Source organism: Polypterus senegalus, chromosome 5 (assembly GCF_016835505.1).
Source record: "Polypterus senegalus isolate Bchr_013 chromosome 5, ASM1683550v1, whole genome shotgun sequence".
Taxonomy (NCBI): Eukaryota; Metazoa; Chordata; class Cladistia; order Polypteriformes; family Polypteridae; genus Polypterus; species Polypterus senegalus.
The window spans coordinates 200,422,764-200,434,973 of record NC_053158.1 but is presented as its reverse complement, the minus strand read 5'-3'; the positions used below and the strand labels follow the sequence as shown (position 1 = coordinate 200,434,973).

Below are 12,210 nucleotides of genomic sequence, written 5' to 3'. Positions count from 1 at the left end.
GAGATTTGCATACTTTCAGTCACACAACACCTATTCAATGCAGCCTCCAGTTTCAGGGCACCATAATGTTTGGGACACAGCAATGGCAGGTCTGTTAAAGCCGTCATATTTAGCATTTAGTCAAGTATGCCTTCCATGCAATGACTGCTTGAAGTCTGCAGTTCATAGATGTCACCAGGTGCTGAGGATCTTCTCTAGTGATGCTCTGCCAAGCCTCTAATGCAGCCATCTTCATATATTTGAAGATATCTGATGTAATATTTACTGTTTGTAGTCGCTGTTTGCTGCTGGGAATTGTGTTACTGTCACTAGTCTGTGGGAACCATGCAATAGTGAATTTAATTTTACTGTGGATGTAATATATTTGAACATGTGGCAGAAAAACTGGGGTACCCAAAGTAAAACCCATGGGGATAACCTGTATATCACATATCTGGGCACTGAATTTCAACCCAAGACACAAAGTTTCCCATTAACTCTGTGTACATAACCCAATTCTTAGATTCAAAAGTTTAGGTTTTCACATTTTCATATGTGATCTTTAAATATTAAACCATTTAAGTATTATCTTAAGAAAAAATTATTTGATTGCTTATAAGTCCATGTTATTTCTCCTTTTTTCACATTTTATTATAGCAGGTTTTGTTATCTTGGAAATAAAGTAATGTAATGGACTATTTATCATTGAGAGATTGAAATTTTTATTCTGTAAGTAGATAAGGCAATTCAGATGTCTCCTAATTAGGTATACAACCAAGATGTTTGCCCGCCCATTATCTGCAATAAATACTTCTTATAAATATACAAAAGGGGTAGTGGCTGTGGCCAACTTGCATAAGAAAATGAAATGAGTATGGAACAGAAGCCCTACATCTAATAATAGAAATGTTATCAGTCTTGCAAGTTATGTCTCAGCAGTAGTGGGCAGAAAAATAATTTCATGGTGAACAGAATTGCCTGTGCTTATCACTGTCTGCCTTGCCTGTTTAGATTTTTGAATGGGAAGGGGGGAGGGGGGCTGTTGTTCTAAAGATGGTTTTTTTCTTCTTTTTTTCATTCTGTTGTCTTGCTTATCCTGTCTTTTCGTTCTGTGGGATTAGACTTTCTTGGTTTATGGTAGGAACAGGCCGTCATCATGGTTGGTTAACTCACAACTAGACTTATTTGCATTTTTACAGAAGCTCAATAAATTAATGCACAAATAGATACATAAATATATATGCACATACACTATGGCCACTGAGCACAAACCAGAATGACTGAAAAAAATAAAAAGAAAGGAAAACATATGACTTCTGTCAAGTGCTTCTTCTGATCTAAATTTTACTGTTACGTCTTCAATTATATGGATAGTTACTGCCAGTCCTAATAATTCACCAAACTGCTGTCATAGAGTGAACTTTATTTGTGCCTTTATTTGGCTTTTTACAGAAGCGCTTTAAATAAATAAATAAGTAAATACAAAAGTAAATAAATAAATATACACACACATATTGATCTGAACACACACCAGAATGACTATAAAGCAAGAAAACCTCTGACTTGACAGTCCCAGTCACAGCGAGGCATTATACCAGATGTATTGCTGTTGCTATGGAAGCTCCTTTATACTGTTACTTGCCACACTTACTGAAGAATTTGTTGTCTGAAAGTCTTCAGTGTTAGTGTGTCAGAGAGAGGATGTGCAGTATTGTTCATAATGACACTCAGTTTTGTTTTAATTCTCTCCTATGATATGACCTCCAGGAGGTCCAGAGTTTATGCTGTAATTGAGTCTGCTCTTTTAATTAGCTTGTTGATTTGGTGTGCCTCTCCTGAATTGATGTTACCAGCCCAGTACACCACAGCATGGAAAATCCCACCACCTATCACAAGAGTTATAGAAGATGCAAAGGATGCGACTTCCCACATTAAAGAAACACCATCTCCTATGGAAAAAGAACCTGCTCTGCCCTTCCTTATATACATAGTAGTTGTATGTTCCAAGACCAGTCCAACCTGTAGTTAATGTGGACCACCTCTACATCCACTCCTTCAGTCCTTGGATATAGAGGCCCTTTGGTGTAATGGAAGTCTTCTAGCAGTTCCTCGATTTTGCTAATGTTAAGATGCAGACAATTCTCTTTGCATTAAGAAACATATTTCTTCACCTGACTGCTCTCCTCTGTCTCGTCCTCTTTATCAAAACACCTCATCAGTGTAGAGTCATCTGAGAATTTCTGCAGTTGACATGACCTGCTGTTATATTTATAGTTGGAGGTGTAGAGTGAAAAGAAATGAAGATGGGACTGTTCCTTGTCGTTCTCCGGTGTTGACATATACCAAATATATGCGGTTTTGTCATATTAAGGTGAATACTTTTAGTTTGAGTTCCTCCGTGTTCCAAATATGGAATAAGCTACTGTTGAGCACCAGCCAACTTTTTAATTGTACATTTACAATCACTATTGGTAACTGCAACCCATTGCTTCTAAATATTTTTAAAATTCTTTAAAAGTTATTGTGGTGTTTGTCATTTTTATGGGTTTAGTTCTGTGTTTCTAAAATGTTGTGAAAAACCAGCACCTCTTGCTCATGTTCTCATCACACTGAATACACCCAACCTCATCTGATCTTGACTTTTTTCCATTGGTTTTCTGTCATAGCCTTTATTTCCATTGGTTGTCTTACCGAATAGCGAGGCCAGTCGGTGATTTATACCAGTGATGGCCAGTAGTGTAACGTGCAGCAACTCCATTCGACTAGTCAGCAAATCACTTGTTCCAGCAACATCAACCAGGTTTGATTTTGTATTTAGTCAGAGAGGTGAGCTTGTATACCCAGGGTAGCTGACAACCAGTGAACACTCATTCGGAAGTACAGTACATGAAATGTAGTGATGTGGAGTAATGAAAAGTGTGTCTTTTGGACCACTTAAATAAAAGAGAAGCTTTTCTGTGTGATGTCTTGCGTTGTGTTTCATGACAGAGTGGACAAAAACGAAAAAAGGGCAAAAATTGAGGCAGGATTCTCAATACCTGTTAACCCTTCCTAAAAAGAACTGTGTCAAGTTTTAGTACCCTCCTTTGGCTGGAGTTCATATTTTTGTTTGTCTTGTTTTGTTCATTTTTCATTCTTTTGTTTGTCATTTTTGTATAATTATGTAGCCATTTTTTGTTGATCATCAGTTTTTATGTGTCTGGGTATCTTTTATTATGTTTTATGTGTTTTGTGGTGGATTCCCCAAGAGACAGCCACTTGCACATCAAGGGTAGGTAGAGGCAGAAGAAACCCAGAATACCTTGCGATACATTATATGCATTGGTGTTGGTGAATTTTTGTTGTTATCATTATTGAGCCTTGTATATTGTATATGTGGATACATCATCAAAAAAGGGAATTTAGTTATAAAGTTACAGATGGGGAAATCAAAAAAAAGATACAAGCTGGATGGGTGAACTGCAGGAAAATGACAAGAATACTTTGTGACAGAAAAGTCCATTTGAAGGTGAATGAAAACATGAATCTCATAGTTGTGAGTTGTGTGCCGTTTCAAATTTTTTTTTTTATTTTGTTTACATTTTAAAGGATTGTCAGACCTCTTATTGGTTGATGACTTAAGTTTGTTTTCCCGCAGATTTCGACGATTTCAACCTCGCTACACTTGAATGTCTCCAGCATCACTGAGGGGGAGGCATGAACTGTAGCGAGGCTGAACAGGAGGAAGCTTATCCTAGCAGCTGTTGAGGGAGGAGGTGCATTGGAGTGGTGTGTTACAATGAGTGAATTCTCTTTCCAGAAGCAGTGTTGATCCTGTACGACAGGTTGATAAAAAATGTTGCAGTGGAAAACGTTTTAAAGCAAAATGTAGGACTTATACCTTAAAATAGAGGCTAAAAACGTAACATGCAAAATATGCAAGACTGATTGAGCATTCCGTGTCAGTGCTTTGTGTATGCTTGAGCACTTCAGAAGGAAACAAGCCGGTGTAGAAGAATACTCGGTTATGTAACAAGTAAAACAGCTTTCCCAATGCTGTTCATTTGTAAATATGAAACCAAAAAAAATTTGGTGTGTGGGCTGAAAACTAAACTACAATAAAAGCCACTAATATGTAAAAGTAAATCGAAATAAAATATTAACTATACCCTTTTTTTTTATTCACATTAAATTTGAGTCCCAATTCTGCATATCTACTGACTTTACAGGCAGGATAGTTTGGAAAAGTGGGGGCCTCTTACCAGTTTCAAGTGTTGTTTTACAAATTAACCTGCACAAAGAAGGTAACAATGGCAGGTGTAAAAGTGAATTACTCTGTATCATTTTTTAAATATTTGTGCAATATACATTTGTCTTTTAATCTCACCTTGCAGGAGCACAAATGACCATGCATACTGAATGTTGATTTTAAGCATATGCAGTGTTTTCCTTAGTGTGGGTGCTGTCCTAAATTTAATGAAGACACTGTACTTTCTAGAATCCATACATTCACAAATGCGTAAATTCTTTTGCTGCAGGGAGTTGTTAATTTCCCAGTGAGTAAATTTTCTTGCGTTTCACTAAAAACTGATGTTCCACAAATTAATTCTAAAAGGTTTTATTTTAGCTATTTGCGTCTTTGCTTCTCAGACATGCATAAGGGGAGATTTTACTGACCTGCCCTGTGTTTTGTGATCCAATGTTCAGTTTAGTTCAGTTTTATCCTTTTGTCAGAACTTTGACACCTGTCTCATGATGTGTGTGAGTTTGGAGCTCCCTCTTCTGGGTTGTTGGTGTATTAACATTGTGAAAATCTCAAGTGTAGCATACAGTACATGTTTTTTTTGTTTATAATTGACTTGGTTGAAATGTAATTTTTCCAAATTTATGTTGAATTTTTTGATAATCTGTTGATGTCTTAGCAGACCATGAAAAAGATAAATTTTAAGGCAGTACCAATTGTAGTCTGTTAAGAAACTGCTATGTAAGTAATTTTTGTTAATTTCTTCTCCTAGAAAGTGATTGCTAAGAGAAGAAATTTGAGTCTCGGAAGTCTGCAAGGCTGGAACTGCACAGTGTCACTTGAAGATCCTGCTTGCTGGTAAATACATTTTTACCTTTAGAATAGTAGATTACCTTGCCACCTGTACTAGGGAAACAGTTTTAACTTATCCTCCATTAATGTTTGATGTATAATTTCAGTATTAGTATTTTTTTGTTACGTTGCGTCTTGAAAGTAATGTCGCACAACAGTCCTCAGGAGAGCCCCATTATGAGCCGGGGTGGGGGGCTTGAGGGTGCGTGCCTGCCTATGTGTACCCTGTATGAGCGAGAGTACCCTGAGATAGAGGATCACCTTGTCTAAGCTTGACTTCCATCTCTGTGTAGTGTTGCCTGGGCAGGTATTGACTATCCACATTGTGTGTGTGTGTGTGTTGTGTATGTGTATATATATATATATATATATATATATATATATATATATACACACACACACACATACAAACCAGATTCCAAAAAAGTTGGGACACTAAACAAATTGTGAATAAAAACTGAATGCAATGATGTGGAGATGGCAAATGTCAATATTTTATTTGTAATAGAACGTAGATGACAGATCAAACGCTTAATCCGAGTAAATGTATCATTTTAAAGGAAAAATATGTTGATTCAAAATTTCACGGTGTCAACAAATCCCCAAAAAGTTGGGACAAGTAGCAATAAGAGGCTGGAAAAAGTAAATTTGAGCATAACGAAGAGCTGGAAGACCAATAAACACTAATTAGGTCAATTGGCAACATGATTGGGTATAAAAAGAGCTTCTCAGAGTGGCAGTGTCTCTCAGAAGCCAAGATGGGTAGAGGATCACCAATTCCCACAATGTTGCGCAGAAAGATAGTGGAGCAATATCAGAAAGGTGTTACCCAGCTTAAAAATTGCAAAGACTTTGCATCTATCATCATCAACTGTGCATAACATCATCCGAAGATTCAGAGAATCTGGAACCATCTCTGTGCGTAAGGGTCAAGGCCGTAAAACCATACTGGATGCCCGTGATCTCCGGCCCTTAAACGACACTGCACCACAAACAGGAATGCTACTGTAAAGGAAATCACAGAATGGGCTCAGGAATACTTCCAGAAACCATTGTCAGTGAACACAATCCACCGTGCCATCCGCCGTTGCCAGCTGAAACTCTACAGTGCAAAGAAGAAGCCATTTCTAAGCAAGATCCACAAGCTCAGGCGTTGTCACTGGGCCAGGGATCATTTAAAATGGAGTGTGGCAAAATGGAAGACTGTTCTGTGGTCAGACGAGTCACGATTCAAGTTCTTTTGGAAATCTGGGACGCCATGTCATCCGGACCAAAGAGGACAAGGACAACCCAAGTTGTTATCAACGCCAGTTCAGAAGCCTGCATCTCTGATGGTATGGGGTTGCATGAGTGCGTGTGGCATGGGCAGCTTGCATGTCTGGAAAGGCACCATCAATGCAGAAAAATATATTCAGGTTCTAGAACAACATATGCTCCCATCCAGACGTCATCTCTTTCAGGGAAGACCCTGCATTTTTCAACAAGATAATGCCAGACCACATTCTGCATCAATCACAACATCATGGCTGTGTAGGAGAAGGATCCGGTACTGAAATGGCCAGTCTGCAGTCCAGATCTTTCACCTATAGAGAACATTTGGCATCATAAAGAGGAAGGTGACAAAGAAGGCCCAAGACGATTGAACAGTTAGAGGCCTGTATTAGACAAGAATGGGAGAGCATTCCTATTTCTAAACTTGAGAAACTGGTCTCCTCGGTCCCCAGACGCCTGTTGAGTGTTGTAAGAAGGGGAGATGCCACACAGTGGTGAAAATGGCCTTGTCCCAACTTTTTGGGATTTGTTGACACCATGAAATTCTGAATCAACATATTTTTCCCTTAAAATGATACATTTTCTCAGTTTAAACTTTTGTTCCGTGATTTATGTTCTATTCTGAATAAAATATTAGAAGTTGGCACCTCCACATCATTGCATTCAGTTTTTATTCACGATTTGTATAGTGTCCCAACTTTTTGGAATCCGTTTGTGTGTGTGTATATATATATATATATATATATATATATATATATATATATATATATATATATATATATCTCTCTCACCACAATGTGTCTGAAGGTGCTGCACGCATCCTCGCCAAGTCAGGTGTCAGAATAGCACACAAACCCATGAACAATCTGCGCACAGTCCTCTTTAATGCCAAAAACAAGAAATCGACAGCAGAAACACTAAACGCAGTATACAGCATTCCATGCAATTCGTGCTCAGCGGTATACATAGGACAAATTTCAAAAAGAATCGCAACACGTATACAGGAACACCGCAACGCCGTCAGAAGAAAGGACGCACTGTCATTGATCTATAAGCATACTAAATCAACAGGACATACATTTAATTGGGACGATGTACAAGTAAAATTTAAAGCCAATAATAAAAGTGCTAGAGAGCTGGCTGAATCCTGGTTATCAAATGAGAACACCATCAACAGACACTTGGACATAAATCCAGCATATACAAACTTATAAAGAACTTATTCTTAATAAACAAGACTTTACTCCCAACAACCTCACCCCCATATATATATTTAAAACCAATGCCTTATCCACAGGACCACACTGCTTGTATTCTGTCTCTGAAAAACAATGATGTGAATTCTTGCTGTGCTTGATCTGGCCACAGAAGCACTAATCCAGATTCCCAACAGAGCTAAGCTGTTTTTACCTTTCATCAGTCATTTCCTTTCAGTAAGTGACAAACTCATAATCACCTTTAAAATGTGACCTTAACATATAACAATAAACATGCCATAGGTAGCCAAAACCTATCCCTGCAAAAGGCCATAAGCAACTCCAGGTGGGACATCTGTCCATTACATGCCCGTCTATTGTAGACTTTTTATTTGTATGGGTCTAAGAATCTCCAAATCACTCAACCAATACATCTTTGGGGAGAAAAATTCCATGCAGACTGCACACAAAAATATCATCTGCAATTCAAACCAAAGTCACTGGATCCTTGAGACACTAAATGTGCATTGGTGCTGCCTACCTTTACACAGTTGTAGCCTAGCTATTGTGGTAGCTATTAAGTGGTCAATGGGTGAGAGAGAGGGAAAAATTTGGGGGATTAGAGGGTTGATTGGACAAAGCCATTATGGGGAATTTACCCAGGATGTTGGGGTACACCCTTCTGTCTTTGAAAGAGAATATTTAATGATATGATTTCCTATGAAAGACCCTGGGGTCTTTTAGGGCCTCAGTACTACACCGTCTGTAAAGGACGGTGCCATTTTTGTCAGCCGCACAATGTCCCTGTCACTGCACTGAGATGTTGGGGTCCACACAGAGTAGTACCACTTGCTGGCCTCACTAACACCTCCTATCAAAATGCTGAAACTAAATACAGTGGACCCTTATCTTCTAATAAGTATTAATCCAGAATAAAATGTTTACTTTGCCAAAAAAAAAGGTTGTTTTAACTTAGAGGCGTATTGCACAGCTCTGGTGTTTTAACTCTGTTTTTCTTTAATGTTTAGTTCTGTACTCTCTGCATTTTAAAATAATACCACATGTTTTCTTAACATGAAAATGGAATTAGCTCCTTTGATATGAATGAGTTTAAAATAGTTACACTGTATTCTAAGAACCAGCTAGGGGTGCAAAAGTAAATGGCTTAACTTTCTAGGAAAATTTTACTTTTAAGCAATAGTTCTGTATATGAACATCCAGAAGTTGTAAACTTAAAGAAGCCTTGCAGTCCTTATTTGACTTGACTGCTGAATCAATGAATAACAACTGCCATATGAAGAGACTTTTGGGATATGATTTAAACACTGCAGGGGTGTGTAATGTCCTCCGATTCCTAGAATCTGCAGTGTGTGTGTGTGTGTTGGACATGTTTTATCACGTAATAGGACATAACTTCAATCAGAATGATAATTGTGGAATGAAAGTGCCGTCTTGGAATGCCCCATTGGCAACTTATTTTGCTTGAAGTGTTGTGCATTTTGAAGCAATTTCTCATTCCTTTTTTCTATGTGATTATTTTAAATAGGCTGCCAAGAGTTTGTTTTTGCTCTGTGTAAAACTATTTATTAGGACACTTGGCCTGTTTGTCTTTGACTTTTTCTTTAAATGTTACTGCCTAAAAAAGAGAAAAGCGTTTTCAACATCAGCTTGTAAAAGTTTGTTTCTTTGAAGTGTCTTTAACAAAGAGACTACATGCAGTTTATATTTTCAGTTGGACAAATTCAGAGGTTACAGTAAGTCGCAGTAAAGAGACACATTCTGTATATTTTAACGACAACATAAAAGTACTGATGACAGAAGCTTAATAGTGACTGAAATTCATTCAGTTGAATCATGTGACCTGAAATAAATGCATGTTCATTTTGTTTTTGCATTGCTGTAACTTCATTGTGAGCAGTTTTTGAACTTGACTTGATTAACAACTGCTACTGCACACACTTGATTTTATAATAATAATAATAGATTTGCCACTTTGTGTCGTACTAAGTTTTATCAAAAAAATCTCATCAGTCTTTTTATTCTTTCTGTGTACTAAATAATGTTTGTGTGAATTTTGTTTTCCAGCTTGACAGTCAGCTAAACACCGTGCAACTCTGGTTATAGGTAAGTTTATAAAGAAATGCCCACATCCTTTTTTTCTCATTGTACATATACTAAACAGATATGTTCATGATTAATTTAAAATAAAGTTTCACCGCACCAGCATATTAACTCATCCATTTTTCTTATTGAACGGTTTTGTTTGGTTAGAAGGTATTGGCAGTTTATGGCAAAGAAAAACCTGTATCTGTCATTTTTCAGTGGAGAGTTTACTGTCCTTCATCTCTGTGCAAAACCCAGAGATGTATTTAATAAACATATATTTGTTTTATTTTGTTGTACACTGGCATTCTCAGTAGAGTGGAAACAAAAGTCAAAAAATTTTGTGAATATTTTTTGAGGACTTTAAATTTTTAATGTATATTTATTTATTTTTTTAATTTAAGAAATAAGCGCAAGTCCTCATTTTCTTGATTTTAGTAGTGGGAATTTGAATATTGAGCTGCACAATTTTGTGAAGAATGACAAATGTATTATGTATATTGTAAGAAGAAGAGGACTCAATAAAAACTGAAGAAACAAAACACAATTAAAGAAACGCCTTTTTAGACGGGAGTCTTGTTCTGACTGACTTGAAGATGGCAGAGCTTCTGGTTATGTGCACTTCCGGCAGGAATAGACGGGTTCAGGTAGACGAACACCAGATCTGAGATTGGAGGTGGAAAAGGCTTTGTCAAAAAGCACCAACTCATTGAGCAGTGGAAAATGACCATCCCCAAAGCCCCTAAACTGTCCCTTTTGCATGTCCAACACCCTCCTAACCCCACCTCATTACCCCATCCAAACCCCTTCTATGTCTAATCATTATCCTCTGATTCTCTGAAAGCTCAGGAATAAAAACTACTTTATGATAATGTGATTCATTCTCTCCCTTTGTGGATCTCCAACTACAAATATGAAAACCGTATCACTGACCTTTATTTATTTATATATATATATATATATATAAAAATATATATATATATATATATATAAAATATATATATATATATATATATAAAATATATATATATATATATATATATATATATATATAAAAATATATATATATATATATATATATATATATATATATATATATATATATATATATATATATAAAAATATATATATACACACACACACGGATTCCAAAAAGTTGGGACACTATACAAATCGTGAATAAAAACTGAATGCAATGATGCTGAAGGTGCCAACTTCTAATATTTTATTCAGAATAGAACATAAATCACGGAACAAAAGTTTAAACTGAGAAAATGTATCATTTTAAGGGAAAAATATGTTGATTCAGAATTTCATGGTGTCAACAAATCCCAAAAAAGTTGGGACAAGGCCATTTTCACCACTGTGTGGCATCTCCCCTTCTTACAACACTCAACAGACGCCTGGGGACCGAGGAGACCAGTTTCTCAAGTTTAGAAATAGGAATGCTCTCCCATTCTTGTCTAATACAGGCCTCTAACTGTTCAATCGTCTTGGGCCTTCTTTGTCGCACCTTCCTCTTTATGATGCGCCAAATGTTCTCTATAGGTGAAAGATCTGGACTGCAGACTGGCCATTTCAGTACCCGGATCCTTCTCCTCTGCAGCCATGATGTTGTGATTGATGCAGAATGTGGTCTGGCATTATCTTGTTGAAAGAGATGACGTCTGGATGGGAGCATATGTTGTTCTAGAACCTGAATATATTTTTCTGCATTGATGGTGCCTTTCCAGACATGCAAGCTGCCCATGCCACACGCACTCATGCAACCCCATACCATCAGAGATGCAGGCTTCTGAACTGAGCGGTGATAACAACTTGGGTTGTCCTTGTCCTCTTTGGTCCGGATGACATGGTGCCCCAGATTTCCAAAAAGAACTTTGAATCGTGACTCGTCTGACCACAGAACAGTCTTCCATTTTGCCACACTCCATTTTAAATGATCCCTGGCCCAGTGACAACGCCTGAGCTTGTGGATCTTGCTTAGAAATGGCTTCTTCTTTGCACTGTAGAGTTTCAGCTGGCAACGGCGGATGGCACGGTGGATTGTGTTCACTGACAATGGTTTCTGGAAGTATTCCTGAGCCCATTCTGTGATTTCCTTTACAGTAGCATTCCTGTTTGTGGTGCAGTGTCGTTTAAGGGCCCGGAGATCACGGGCATCCAGTATGGTTTTACGGCCTTGACCCTTACGACAGAGATTGTTCCAGATTCTCTGAATCTTCGGATGATGTTATGCACAGTTGATGATGATAGATGCAAAGTCTTTGCAATTTTTCGCTGGGTAACACCTTTCTGATACTGCTCCACTATCTTTCTGCGCAACATTGTGGGAATTGGTGATCCTCTACCCATCTTGGCTTCTGAGAGACACTGCCACTCTGAGAAGCTCTTTTATACCCAATCATGTTGCCAATTGACCTAATTAGTGTTTATTGGTCTTCCAGCTCTTCGTTATGCTCAAATTTACTTTTTCCAGCCTCTTATTGCTACTTGTCCCAACTTTTTGGGATTTGTTGACATGAAATTTTGAATCAACATATTTTTCCTTTAAAATGATACATTTACTCGGATTTAACGTTTGAT

The 12,210-nt window shown here is 37.5% G+C and overlaps 1 protein-coding gene across 5 annotated transcripts in view; it reads left to right on the top strand.

The window, feature by feature from the left end:
- Positions 1-12,210, top strand: part of fam49bb (family with sequence similarity 49 member Bb) — a 148,070-nt gene that overhangs the window by 96,589 nt on the left and 39,271 nt on the right. For all 5 annotated transcript variants that reach the window (XM_039753968.1, XM_039753969.1, XM_039753972.1 and 2 more), the window contains exons 2-3: positions 4,974-5,059; positions 9,607-9,645. The gene's annotated coding sequence lies outside the window, so the exon portion shown is untranslated. The remainder of the gene's footprint in view (positions 1-4,973; positions 5,060-9,606; positions 9,646-12,210) is intronic.